Source organism: Triticum dicoccoides, chromosome 1A (genome assembly GCF_002162155.2).
Source record: "Triticum dicoccoides isolate Atlit2015 ecotype Zavitan chromosome 1A, WEW_v2.0, whole genome shotgun sequence".
NCBI classification, from domain to species: Eukaryota; Viridiplantae; Streptophyta; class Magnoliopsida; order Poales; family Poaceae; genus Triticum; species Triticum dicoccoides.
Window position 1 is genome coordinate 381,663,305 of NC_041380.1, and position 15,798 is coordinate 381,679,102.

Sequence of the window (15,798 nt, forward strand, 5' to 3'; positions counted from 1 at the left end):
CTTTGGATGGCAACAGTCAGGCGTTCAATCCGTAGTCTTAATGATCATTTATATGACTTTAATGCTGGCGTTACCAGTAACACCCCCTCTTTATGTACATTGAACCTTATGTAACGGGGGATGGCTGGGGTCCTGGAGCACTCTATATAAGCCACCCCCTCCTCTGGGACAAGGGTTCGCACCCCCTGTAACTTCACGCATAATCCAATCGACCAGTCTCCGGGCACCGAGACGTAGGGCTGTTACTTCCTCCGAGAAGGGCCTGAACTCGTAAATCTTGCGTGCACAACTTCACCGTAGCTAGGATCTTGCCTCCTCATACCTACCCCCCCCCCATTCTACTATAAGACTTAGAAACACGACACTATTTCCTTGCGTACTCGTTTGACTGATATATTGAAAATGCCTCCATATGTTAAATATGAGAAATATATTTTCACCAATAAAAGAAAGACACCTGGAGCTGAAATTTTCACCATGCTTGCAAACTATTATTTTAATGGTGGAGTTGTTGGAAATATGCCCTAGAGGCAATAATAAAATGGTTGTTATTATATTTCCTTGTTCATGATAATTGTCTATTGTTCATGCTATAATTGTATTAACCGGAAACCGTAATACATGTGTGAATACATAGATCACAACATGTCCCTAGTGAGCCTCTAGTTGACTAGCTCGTTGATCAATAGATGGTTGTGGTTTCCTAACCATGGACATTGAATGTCGTTGATAACGGGATCACATGATTAGGAGAATGATGTGATGGACAAGACCCAATCCTAAGCATAGCACAAGATCGTGTAGTTCATTTGCTAAAGCTTTTCTGATGTCAAGTATCATTTCCTTAGACCATGAGATTATGCATCTCCCGGATACCGTAAGAATGCTTTGGGTGTGCCAAACGTCACAACGTAACTGGGTGGCTATAAAGGTGCATTACGGGTATCTCCGAAAGTATCTATTGGGTTGGCACGAATAGAGATTGGGATTTGTCACTCCGTATGACGGAGAGGTATCTCTGGGACCACTCGGTAATGCATCATCATAATGAGCTCAATGTGACTAAGGAGTTGGTCACGGGATCATGCGTTATGGAACGAGTAAAGAGACTTGCCGTTAACGAGATTGAATGAGGTATGGGAATACTGACGATCGAATATCGGGCAAGTAACATACCGATAGACAAAGGGAATTGCATACGGGATTGATTGAATCCTCGACATCGTGGTTCATCCGATGAGACCATCGTGGAACATGTGGGAGCCAACATGTGTATCCAGATCCCGCAGTTGGTTATTGGCCGGAGAGATGTCTTAGTCATGTCTGCATGGTTCCCGAACCTGTAGGGTCTAAACACTTAAGGTTCGGTGACGCTAGAGTTATTATGGGAAATTGTATGTGGTTACCGAAGGTAGTTCAGAGTCCCATATGAGATCCTGGATGTCTCGAGGAGTTCCGGAATGGTCCGGAGGTGAAGACCGGTATATTGGACGAAGGTTATTAGAGTCTGGAGGTGTTCCAGGGGTACCCGGCTATGGCTAGCATGACCGAAAGGTATTTTAGGGGCCCCAGCAAGTGTTGCAGGGCCTCATGGGCCAAGGGGAGGGGACAAACCAGCCCACTAAGGGCCTGTGTGCCCCCACACCCTTTCCCACGTTGCTTGGGGAGGTGGGGCGCCTCCACCTGACTTGTGGATATCAGACAGAACTCAAAAAGAACTATCAAGATGGAAGTTATCCTATAGATGTTCTAACCATGCCTGTTCGAAATGTGAATTATAGTATTTTTCGGGAGGCAAGCCTCCACCTGCTTGGCTTGGGGGGAAAGTCTCCCTAGGGTTTCCCTAGGGAGATCCAATCTTCCCTAGCCGCCGCCCCCTAGGGGAAACCCTAGGGCGCCTCCCCCTCTCACCTCCCCCCTATATATAGTGAGGGGGTGGGAGGGCAGCCATACCCTTCCCCTGGCGCAGCCCTCCCCCTCTCCAACTCCTCCTCCTCTTTCGTAGTGCTTGGCGAAGCCCTGCCGGAGAACCACGAGCTCCTCCATCACCACGTCGTCGTGTTGCTGGAGTTCTCCCTCAACTTCTCCTCTCCCCTTGCTGGATCAAGAAGGAGGAGACGTCCCTGGGCTATACATGTGTTGAACACGGAGGCACCGTTCGTTCGGCGCTAGATCAGATTTTCCGCGATTTGAATCGCCGCGAGTACGACTCCATCAACCGCGTTCTTGTAACACTTCCGCTTAGCGATCTTCAAGGGTATGAAGATGCTCTCTCTCTCTCTCTCTCTCTCGTTGCTAGCATCTCCTAGATTGATCTTGGTGACATGTAGGAAAACTTTGAATTATCACTACGATCCCCAATAGTGGCATCAGAGCCAGGTCTATGCGTAGATTCTTTGCACGAGTAGAACATAAAGTAGTTATGGGCGATGATTTGGTCGATTTGCTTACCGTTACTAGTCTTATCTTGATTCGGCGGCATTGTGGGATGAAGCGGCCCGGAACGACCTTACACGTATGCTTACGTGAGATTGGTTCCACCGATAGACATGCACTTGATGCATAAGGTGGCTGGCGGGTGTCTGTCTCTCCCACTTTAGTCAAATCAGATTCGATGAAGAGGGTCCTTATGAAGGGTAAGTAGCAATTGGCATATCATCGTTGTGCCTTTGCGTAGGTAAGAAACGTTCTTGCTAGAAACCCATAGCAGCCATGTAAAACATGCAACAACAATTAGAGGACGTCTAACTTGTTTTTGCAGGGTATGTTATGTGATGTGATATGGCCAAAAGGATGTGATGAATTATATATATGTGATGTATGAGATCGATCATGTTCTTGTAATAGGATTCACGACTTGCGTGTCGATGAGTATGACAACCGGCAGGAGCCATAGGAGTTGTCTTAATTTATTGTATGACCTGCGTGTCAATGAAAAACGCCATGTAATTATTTTACTTTATTGCTAACCATTAGCCATAGTAGTAGAAGTAATAGTTGGCGAGACAACTTCATGAAGACATGATGATAGAGATCATGGTGTCATGCCGGTGACGAAGGTGATCATGACGCGCCTCAAAAATGGAGATCAAAAGGCGCAAGATGATATTGGCCATATCATGTCACTTTATGATTTGCATGTGATGTTTATCATGTTTGCATCTTATTTGCTTAGAATGACGGTAGTATAAATAAGATGATCCCTCATAAAATTTCAAGGAAGTGTTTCCCCTAACTGTGCACCGTTGCAAAGAATCGTTGTTTTGAAGCACCACGTGATGATCGGGTGTGATAGATTCTAACGTTCGCATACAATGGGTGTAAGCCAGATTTACACATGTGAAACACTTAGGTTGACTTGATGAGCCTAGCATGTACAAACATGGCCTCGGAACACAAGAAACCGAAAGGTCAAACATGAGTCGTATAGTAGATGCGATCAACATGGAGATGTTCACCGTTGATGACTAGTCCGTCTCACGTTATGATCGGACACGGCCTAGTCGATTCGGATCATGTATCACTTAGATGACTAGAGGGATGTCTATCTTAGTGGGAGTTCATTAATAATTTGATTAGATGAACTTAATTGTCGTGAACATAGTCTAAAATTGTCTTTGCAAATGTGTTGTAGATTAATAGCTCACGCTTTAGCACCCTGTTTTAATATGTTCCTAGAGAAAGACTAAATTGAAAGATATTGTAAGCAATTATGCGGACTAGGGCCGTAATCTGAGGATTGTCCTCACTGCTACACAAAAGGCTTCTGTCCTTCATGCACCGCTCGGTGTGCCAACCCCTCTGGCATCTTCTGTGGATGTTGTGAACATCTGGCAGACACGTTATGATGACTACCTGATAGTTTAGTGCGCCATGCTTTACGGCTTAGAGTCAGGGCTCCAAAAGCGTTTTGAAGGCCATGGAACATATGAGATGTTCCAAGATCTGAAATTGGTATTTCAGGCTCATGGCCGTGTTGAAAGGTTTGAGACCTCTGACAAGATCTTTGCCTACAAGATGGAGGAGAATAGCTCAGCCAGTGAGCATGTGCTCAAAATGTCTGGGTACTTCAATCACTTGAATCAAGCGGGAGTTAATCTTCTAGATAAGAGGGTGATTGACAAAAGTTCTCCAGTCACTGTCACCAAGCTGCTAGAGTTTCGTGATGAACTATAACATGCAAGGGAGGATGATCCCGGAGTTGTTCGTCATGCTTAAGGCTGTAAAGGTAGAAATCAAGAAGGAGCATCAAAGTGTTGATGGTTAACAAGACCACTGGTTTCAAAGAAGGGCAAGGGCAAGAAGGGAAACTTCATGAATGGCAAGCCAGTTGCCGCTCCAGTGAAGAAACCCAAGAACCCAAACCTGAGACGAAGTGCTTCTATTAGGGGAACGGTCACTGGTAGCGGAACTGCCTCAAATACTTGGTACATAAGAAGGCTGGCAACTTCAACAAAAGTATATTTGATATATGTGGTAGCACATGGGTATTAGATACCGGTTCAGTTGCTGATATAGGTAACTCGAAACAAAATCTACGGAATAAACAGAGACTAGCTAAGGGTGAGGTAACGATGTGTGTTGGAAGTGTTTCCAAAGATGATATGATCACCATCGCACACTCCCTCTACATTCAGGATTAGTGTTAAACCCAGATAAATGTTGTTTGCATTGGTGTTTGTGTTGAGCATGAACATGATTAGATCATGTTTATTGCAATACGATTATTCATTTAAGTCAGAGAATAATGGTTATTTTGTTTACATGAATAATACCTTCTATGGTCATGCACCCAATGTGAATGGGTTATTGAATCTCGATCATAGTGATACACATGTTCATAACATTGATGCCAAAAGATGTAGAGTTGATAATGATAGTACCACTTTCTTGTGGCACTGCCGCTTAGGTCATATTGGTGTAAAGCGCATGAAGAACCTCCATTCTAATGGACTTTTGGAGTCACTTGATTTTGAATCACCTGACACATGCAAACCATGCCTCATAGGCAAGATGACTAAAACTCCGTTTTCTGGGACAATGGAACGGGCAAGTGACTTGTTGGAAATCATACATGTTGATGTATGCGATCCGATGAGTGTTGACGCGCGCGGTGGATATCGTTGTTTTCTCACCTTCACCGGTGAATTGAGTAGATAAGGGTATATTTACTTAATGAAGCATAAGTTTGAAACATTTGAAAAGTTCAAGCAATTTCAGAGTGAAGTTGAGAATCATCATAACAAGAAGATCAAGTTCCTTCGATCTGATCAAAGGCAAAGTATCTGAGTTATGAGTTTGGCAATCACTAAAGACAAAGGTGGAATCGTTTCAACTTGACGCCGCCTGGAACACCATAGCGTAATGGTGTGTCCGAACATCGTAATCGAACCTTATTGGATATGGTGCGATCTATGATGTCTCTTACCGATCTACCGCTATCATTTTGGGGTTATGCATTAGAGACAGTTACATTCACTTTAAATAGGGCACCATCTAAGTCAGTGGAGACGACACTGTATGAACTATGGTTTGGCAAGAAACCTAAGTTGTTGTTTCTTAAGGTTTGGGGCTACGATGCTTTTCTCGATAGGCTTCGGCCAGAAAAGCTCAAACCCAAAGCGGAAAATCGTGTCTTCATAGAATACCCAAACAAGACGATTGGGTATACCTTCTATCTCAGATCTGAGGGCAAAGTGTTTGTCGCTATTAACAGGTCCTTTCTCGAGAAAGAGTTTCTCTCGAAAGAATTGAGTGGGAGAAAGATAGAACTTGATGAAGTTGTTGAACCTTCACTTCAACCAGAAAGTAGTGCAGCACGGAAAGATGTTTCTATGGCAACTACGTCAGGTGAAGAGAAAGCTAATGATGATGATCGTGAAGCTTCAGATCAAATTACTATCGAACCTCGTAGGTCGACAAGGGTGTGTAAAACTTCTCAGTGGTAACCCTGTCTTAAAGGTCATGTTGTTGGACAACGATGAACCTATGAGCTATGAAGAAGCGATGGTGGGCCCGGATTCCAACAAATGGCTGGAAGCCATGAAATCCGAGATAGGATCCATGTATGAGAACAAAGTATGGACTTTGGTGGACTTTCCCGATGAACAACAAGCCATTGATAATAAATGGATCTTTAAGAAGAAGACAGACGATGATGGTAATGTCACCATTTGTGAAGCTCGACTTGTCTCAAAGAAGTTTCTGACAAGTTCAAGGAGTTGACTATGATGAGACTCTCTCAATCATAGAGATGCTAAAGTCTGTTAGAACTATGTTAGTAGTTGCTGCATTTTCATTTACGAAATCAGACAGATGGATGTCAAAACAAAGTTTTCTTGACGGATTCCGTGAGAAAAGGTTTTATGTGATACAACCAAAAGGTTTTTGTCAATCCTAAGGATGCTAAAAGGTATGCAAACTCCATCAGTCCTTCTATGGACTGGAGCAAGCATCTCGGAGTTGGATCATACGCTTTGATGAGGTGATCAAAGCTTTCTGGGTTTATATAAAGTTTGCAAGATACTTGTATTTGCAAGAAAGTGAGTGGGAGCACTACAACATTTCTGATAGGTATATATGGATGACATATTGTTGATCGAAAATGATGTAGAATTTCTAGAAAGCATAAAGGGTTGTTTGAATGGTGTTTTCAAAGAAAGACCTGTGTAAAACTGCTTCCATGTTGGGTATCAAGATCTATAGAGATAGATCAAGATGCCTGATAAGACTTTCACAGAGCACATACCTTGACATGATCTTGAAGGAGTTCAAGATGGATCAGTCAAATAAGAAATTCTTGCCTGAGTTGTAAGGTGTGAAGTTAAGACTTGAAGCTCGACCATGGCAGAAGAAAGAGAAAGGACGAAAGTCGTCCCCTATGCCTTAGCCATAGGCTCTATACGATATGCCATGATGTGTACCGCGATGTGCCTTGCCACGTGTCTGGCAAAGGGGTATAAGAGTGATCCAGGAGTGGATCATTGGACAACAGTCAAAATTGTCCTTAGGAATAAGGAAATGTTTCTCTATTATGGAGGTGATGAAGAGTTTGGCATAAAGGGTTACGTCGATGCAAGCTTTAACACCTATCTGGATGACTCTGAGTAGCAAACCGGATACGTATAGTGGAGGAACCATTTGGAATAGCTCCAAGTGGAGCATAGTAGAAACATCTACAATATGAAATAGAGATTTGTGAAGAACACACGGATCTGAATGTTGCAGACCCGTTGACTAAAACCTCTCTCGTAAGCATAACATGATCAAACTCTAGTAAACTCTTGGGTGTTAATCACATGGCGATGTGAACTAGATTATTGACTCTAGTAAACTCTTTGGATGTTAGTCACATGGTGATGTGAACTATGAGTGTTAATCACATGGCGATGTGAACTAGATTATTGACTCTAGTGCAAGTGGGAGACTATTCGAAATATGCCCTAGAGGCAATAATAAAATGGTTGTTATTATATTTCCTTGTTCATGATAATTGTCTACCGTTCATGCTATAATTGAATTAATCGGAAACCATAATACATGTGTGAATACATAGATCACAACATGTCCCTAGTGAGCCTCTAGTTGACTAGCTCGTTGATCAATAGATGGTTGTGGTTTCCTAACCGGACATTTTATGTCGTTGATAACGGGATCACATCATTAGGAGAATGATGTGATGGACAAGACCCAATCATAAGCATAGCACAAGATCATGTAGTTCGTTTGCTAAAGCTTTTCTGATGTCAAGTATTATTTCCTTAGACCATGAGATTGTGCAACTCCCGGATACCGTAGGAATGCTTTGGGTGTGCCAAACGTCACAACGTAACTGGGTGGCTATAAAGGTGCATTATGGGTATCTCCGAAATTATCTGTTGGGTTGGCATGAATCGAGATTGGGATTTGTCACTCCGTATGATGGAGAGGTATCCCTGGGCCCACTCGGTAATGTATCATCATAATGAGCTCAATGTGACTAAGGAGTTGGTCACGTGATCATGCATTACAGAACGAGTAAAGAGACTTGCCGGTAACGAGATTGAACGAGGTATGGGAATACCGACGATCGAATCTCGGGCAAGTAACATATCGATGGACAAAGGGAATTGCATACGGGATTGATTGAATCCTCGACATCATGGTTCATCCGATGAGATCACCGTGGAACATGTGGGAGTCAACATGGGTATCCATATCCCGTTGTTGGTTATTGGCCGGAGAGATGTCTCGGTCATGTCTGCATGGTTCCCGAACCAGTAGGGTCTACACACTTAAGGTTTGGTGACTCTAGAGTTGTCATGGGAAATTGTATGTGGTTACCGAAGGTAGTTCGGAGTCCCGGATGAGATCCCGGACGTCACGATGAGTTCTGGAATGGTCCGGAGGTGAAGATCGGTATATTGGACGAAGGGTATTGGAGTCCGGAAGTGTTCCGGGGGTACCAGGCTATGGCCAACATGATCGAAAGATGTTTCGGGGGCCCCGGCAAGTGTTGCAGGGCCTCATGGGCCAAGAGGAGGTGGCAAACCATCCCACTAAGGGGTTGTGCGCCCCCACACCGTTTCCCACATTGCTTGGGGAGATGAGGCGCCTCCACCTGACTTGGGAGGCAAGCCTCCACCTGCTTGGCTTGGGGGGCAAGTCTCCCTAGGGTTTCCTGCCCTAGCCGCCGCCCCCTAGAGGAAACCCTAGGGCGCCTCCCCCTTTCCCCTTCCCCATATATATAGTGAGGGGGTGGGAGGGCAGCCATACCCTTACCCTGGCGCAGCCCTCCCCCTCCCCATGTCCTCCTCCTCTTCCGTAGTGCTTGGCGAAGCCCTGCCGGAGAACCACGAACTCCTCCATCACCACGCCGTCGTGCTTCTGGAGTTCTCCCTCAACTTCTCCTCTCCCCTTGCTGGATCAAGGAAGAGACGTCCCCGGGCTGTACGTGTGCCGAATGCGGAGGCGCCGTCCATTCGGCGCTAGATCGGATCTTTCGCGATTTGAATCGCCGCGAGTACGACTGCATCAACCGCGTTCTTGTAACGCTTCTGCTTAGCGATCTTCAAGGGTATGAAGATGCACTCCCCCTTTCTCTCTCGTTGCTAGCATCTCCTAGATTGATCTTGGTGACACGTAGGAAAATTTTAAATTATCACTACGATCCCCAACAGGAGTACGTAAGAAGTTAGGAGATCCAGGAATACCCATTATACCATGCTCCATTAAAAGAAATTATGTTAAAACTGCTCTATGTGATTTAGGAGCCGGTGATAGTGTTATGTCTTTCTCTTTATATAGAAGACTTGATTTGAATAACCTCATACCTACTGAAATATCTTTGCAAATGGTTGATAAGTCAACTGCTATACCTATTGGAACTTGCGAGGATGTGCCCGTTGTGGTTGCAAATATTACTATTTTGACAGACTTTGTTATACTTGATATGCCCGAGAATGACAACATGTCGATTATCCTTGGTAGATCCTTTCTGAATAGTGCAGGGGCTGTTATTGATTGCAACAAGGGCAAGCTTACCTTTCATGTCAATGATAATAAGCATACGGTTTATTTCGCGAGGAAACAACTTCAAGTGAATGGTATCAATTGTATTGAAAAAAAATCAACAATCACTATTGGAGGTTTTCAATTTCCCGTCCCTTCAGTCAAAAAGAAATATGAAACTCTTATTGTTGAGGAGATGCATATCCTCGTTGAGATAATTTAGTGTTATACGGAGATTCTTCATTTTCATATATTTCGAAAATGATTTGTTAATAAGACTTGATCAACCTTACTAATGGATTCTTTGTAAGAGCATGTGGTCGATGAATTTAATAAGCATAACCTACTGTACCCACTATTTACTCTATGTTATTTAAAGTTAATAAAGTGGAAATGTCAAAATTATCCTGTTTTCTGAATTTCCATGTAATAAAAATGACCTAAAAATAAAAGTTTTCGGAATGCCCTAAAAATTTAGTATTATTTAAGAATTCTCTGTGTGTGTGCGGGCGTCCATGACCGGATTTCAGTACCGGCACTGGGATCTCACCTGCCAACAAAGCATATGATCAAATGCCCTGTGGACGCAGCTCCACGTGTGGTCCTGGTTGCGTGAACTCTCAGACCTCCCCACCAATCAGCACGTACCATGAATGAGAAAGGGACCACCTTCAAATCCCAACGAGCATGTGTGGATGCAAGAGAAGCGCGCGGAAGAACCTGAAAATGGGAAGACAAAAGCATTCAGCCCTCGTGTAAAAAAAAAAACTCCTCCCACGGTGGTGAGCCAGGCTGAGGCAGGAGGAGTCAGGGCGAAGGATCCCGTCGTAAAACGGCACAAGGGTGTGGACTGGGCTGCGCGCCGGGCGTTGTGATGGCCCGTGGCAGGAGTCGACAGGGGGATCATCGGATACCGTCGTGTGGAGTCGCGCGCGATTAAATTAGTGGGAAAACCCGCGGTTTCCACGCCTGGGATTCCCACTGAGCCGCCGCGCCCGCGAGTTTCCGGATAGGCGCAGGCCGCGGAGCGGCTCCCTGCCTCCCGTCCCGCCCTACTCCTCCCCCGTGTCCTGTAGAGTATTTGGCCGAGCATCGGATGCCGCCGCCCGTGCGCGTTGATTTATTCGCCAGGCCAGGGTCGGAGTCGGACACTCCCACCCGCTTCCTCACGTTCGTCCTGTCGTGATCCCCCGACGTCGACGTGTCCCGCCAAGGCGAGGCGCCTACCGGCAAGCAGCAGCAACGCCAGCGGCACCGCAGGCATCGCCGAGGGAATAAACGAGTTCGTTTAAAAAAATGTGCGTGACAGTTACTAGTCGTCTTCATGGCATACCGTGGTCTGCACTGCAATACACGTGTGCCGGTAGTAAAAAGGAAGCCCCGACTATGTAGAAAGTAATTATTTCTTCTTCTTTTTTGCGGGAGAAAGTAATTATTTCAAAATAGCTATCCTCTATGAAGATTGGTGGTTTGTTTCTCTAGAACATGCCTTCCTCATATTAAAGATTGGTCACTGGTGATTTTAGATTCTAGAGCATTAACGTATTAATTCTTTTTTGCAAAGAATTCTTTTCTGGCTTGCCTCGCTCTATCGCCGCTGGACCGCGGATCGTCTTGCACGCCATGGAATCAAGCATGACCCCGACTGCTCACCCTGCTCTCATGAACCGAAGACCCTGCACCACCTCCTGGTGGGCTGCGCCTTCTCCAAGATCACATGTCACGAGATCCTATCTTGGTGTCGAGCGACTATCACACCACCAGACGGATCAACCACCTTCTTCACCTGGTGGTCTGACTCCATCGACAGTTCCCCCGCAGACCTACACAAAGGCATCGGCACCATCATCAACCTCACTGCATGGCTCCTCTGGAAACATCGCAATGTTTGCGTCTTCGACGGCGCGCAGCCCTCCAATGCGGTGCTTGCCCGCGACATCAAACAAGAGGCCCATCTATGGGCGCGAGCTGGAGCCACCGGCCTGGCCAACATACTCCATGTAACCTAAAACCCTTGTTCTAAGGCTGAGCACCCTCCCCCTCTACTCACTGCTTTCCTTACCCGCGCCACCTTGTGTACACGGTTAAGGACGGCAACCTCTTGTTCTCTGTTCTCTCTATCAATGAAATGATACGCAATCGCTGCGTATTTTTGGAAAAAAAAAACAGAAAAAAAGATTAATGACTCTAGAACGGAACATGGGGAGGGTAATCCTCTCTCTTTGTTGGATCCGGTGGCAGCGCCAGTAGTCGGATCTCCTGTCCGTGAACTATTTTCTCTTCTTACTATTTTTTTCATTCTTTTACATACTGATGAGAAGTTTGTCGTGTCGCCTCACTCGCCAGGGGAACCACAGTGATTCTCCACATGTGAACTCTGCCCTGCCGGCTGGGTGCTTGCTTATCGCTAGGGATTAGTACTAACTAGCGCCACTCTTTTCTTTCCTCTAGGGTAGTACTCCTACCGCAGTACTATATCCATATTTTTAGTACCCCGATTTTTAATCCCTGTAGATACTGGAGTAACAGAGTGCTTCTTTCTGCTTGGGCTGGGATTTGCAGTACTACTAGTACGTGAGGCTTAACGTAACTTAAGCTTGAGAGTTGAGACGTGTGGAACGGGTCGTTTCCAGGGCACGTCGGCAGTTAATGCTGACAGCCACAGCTGGCCGCGTTTGAAAGCCAAGAACTGGCGCGCACGTGTGGCGGGAGGAGGCAGCTGGACTGGGCGCGGTTAATTCGCTGCACTGTGCGCCGCATAGCTTTCAGCGCCCCGAGGGTGGTCCGGCGGGCCGGCCAATCAATCTCATCCCTCGCGAGTCGCACGCGCGCGCACGTTTCGCCTCGTCGAGGAGGATCTACAGTGCGTACCACCTGATCACCGTCCGGGTCCATGAGGTGTGGACCACGGCGACCAGCGGTGGCGGCGGCGGTGTAACACCCTCGATGCGACTATATCTCCCACATGTCGAGGCATGACTTAAAGACATAATCGCATTGAAGGCATATATCGCAAGTTAGGCAATCTTCACAACATCCCATGTAATATGAATAATAAAGAGGAGATAACATAGTTGTCTTACACTCGCCACGTCAATCAAGTACATAAATAACATTACATCATCCAAACACTCATGGCCCGACTACGGCGCCAAAATAAAAGAGAATCCAACATGCGACAACGGTCCCAATCACCCCCAACTAGGCACCACTACTGATTATCGGGAAAGAAAACATAGTAACGTTGAGAGTCTTCGTCAAACTCCCACTTGAGGTCATACGCGTCTCCTGGAGCGGAATCATCAGGCCCTGCATCTGGTGTAATAGTAATCTGTGAGCCACAGGGACTCAGCAATCTCGCACTCTCGCGACCAAGACTATTTAAGCTTGTAGGTAAGGCAAGGTAAATATAGGTGGAGCTGCAGCAAGCGACTAGCAAATATGGTGGCTAACTTATTTGCAAAAGAGAGCGAGAAGAGGAGGCAAAGCACGAGCGAGAAACTAAAGAGCAACCTGCGCAAACATTACTCCAACACCGTGTCCGCTTCCCGGACTCCGCCGAGAAGAGGCCATCACGGTAACACACTCAGTTGATTCATTTTAATTAAGTTAAGATTCAAGTTATCTACAACCGGACATTAACAAATTCCCATCTGCCCATAACCGCGGGCACGTCTTTCGAAAGTTCAAACCCTGCAGGGGAGTCCCAACTTAGCTCATGACAAGCTCTCACGGTCAACGAAGGAATAGACCTCCTCCCAAGACGTTCCGATCAGACTCGGTATCTCGGTTACTCAAGACACTTCGACAGGTTAAAACAAATCCAGCAACACCGCTCGAATGCGCCGACAAATCCCGATAGGAGCTGCACATATCTCTTTCTCAGGACACACTCAGATGAACACTATGTACAACTAAAACCAACCCTCAAGTTGCCTCGAGGTGGCGCTGCAAGTGGCTCTATTTGGACCAACACTCAGAGGAGCATTGGCCCGAGGGGGTTTAAAATAAGATGACCCTCGGGCTCCGGAAACCCAAGGAAAAAAGGCTAGGTGGCAAATGGTAAAACCAATGTTGGGCATTGCTGGAAAAGCTTTAATCAAGGCGAAATATCAAGGGGTTCCCATTATAACCCAACCGCGTAAGGAACGCAAAATCCGGGAACATAACACCGATATGACGGAAACTAGGGCGGCAAGAGTGAAACAAAACACTAGGTGAGAGGCCGAGCCTTCCACCCTTTACCAAGTATATAGATGCATTAAGATAACAAGATAATATAATGATATCCCAACAAGTAAAATAAATGTTCCAACAAGGAACGGCCTCCAATCTTCACCTGCAACTAGCAATGCTATAAGAGGGGCTGAGCAAAGCGGTAACATAGCCAATCAACGGTTTGCTAGGACAATGGTGGGTTAGAGGTTTGACATGGCAATTTAGGAGGCTTGAAAGTAAGTGGTAGGCATCGTAGCAATGGCGTAGCAAAAGAGCGAGCAAACTAGCATGGCAAAGATAGTAGTGATTTCGAGTGTATGAACATCTTGACTACACAGTTGTCAGAGTTGACTGGATCCTCGAAAGCAAACTCAACGGGCTCCTCGTTAGCGAACTCGTCTCCCGGCTCTACCCAAACAAGACAAACAAGCAACAAGGATACAATCAACCACGTGCAAGACCAAGCAATATGATGAAATGATGATATGCTATGCGGAATGCGATGCGAGATGCAAAATGCAAGATATGACAGGAAATGCATGAACCTGGCATCAACTTAGAAATCCAGGTGTGCCACTGGAAAGATGAGACGAAATCGCTTGAAAACGATATAAAGAACGCCGGAATCGGAGTTACGGTATGGAAATGACAAGCGATTCAAATATGACACCGGTCTGCGATTTACAGCAAGTAGCCAACTAAATGCAATGAGATGAACATGCTACAGCAACCCAACATGACAACAAAATACATGGCAGGGATGCATTCAAGATGCTTAACAAAAGTCTAGCACTGAGCTACGGCCAATTCATCCATTAACAGGTTCAAACAAGCATGGCAAAAATGCATATGACAAACGGATCTCAGACTTGGTGAAATTAACACTTGTCTGGAATTTCAGATCAGGTAGCCCTCTTCGGAGCCACAAACCTACATGTTACAGGACCTGAACATGGCAAAGTAAAACATGGCATGGAGCTACTCAAAGAGCTTAACAAAAGTTCCTTAGTGACCTTGAGCCAAAAGGGGTCAGAAAATACAATTGCAAGCATGTGAACATAGCAAAAACATAATCAGTTTTTATACTTAGTGAAAACTGACACATGCTGAAATATAACTCAAGTAGGCATGTTTACGAGCTCGATGCACTCACTACGGTGCAAGTCATGGCAAGACAAGTATACACCCATCAATAAGGCACAAAATGCAATCTAGATATGGCAAGAACAATAGCATAGCATGCATGGATCAACTACAACATCACCGGCAAAATTGCAAACAAGTTGACAATCTGCCCAGATTCACAAAGTAGCAAAAGTAGAGCTCGATTGACTCAAGTTAGGGTGCTCCATAATTGCAAACAAAGATATGGATTAATAGAGAACTACAATATTAACAAAACATCCTTACTGATCATCCTCAAAAGAGGCACGGATCACTAGGAAACAACATGAACATATGACAACATGAGATAAACAGCTCCAGGACTTAGTGAAATTACTAAGTCCCTGAAAACAGACTTAGCAAGTGCACCACTTTGCAAGCTTGCACAAGTCACCACACACATCACAAAAATACATGGATTGCACCTGCAGAAAGATGACAAAATCCTTAACAAAACACATGTAGAGCATCAGGGCATAGCATGCACACATTAATCATGTCAAAAATGACAAAAAGCTAAACGGAGTAGCAGATCTGATAAATATCTCAAGTAGCCCTCTTCTAACAGCATTTTGGCCATCAAAATGAACTCAAATGAAAATGATGTAATGGATCTAAATGATGTACTCTCTGAGATGAACATTTTGATATGCTATATGCATGAATCGGAGCTACGGATGCAAAGTTACGGAGCTATGAACAGGGACACTTGGATCTGCAATTTTGGACTTACAGAAAAAAAATCACCCCGCGAGAAAAAAAATCAACTCCGGCGAGAGGAGGCCGGTTCCTCCGTCTCCAGCGATGGTGAGGCTCGAGCGCGGCGGGGGGAGGCCGGGGAGTGGCCGGACTCCGGCGGGGCGGCCGGATCTGGCCCCGGGAGGTGCGGGCGGCGCGGATCCGAGGCGGCGGCGACTGGATCGGGGC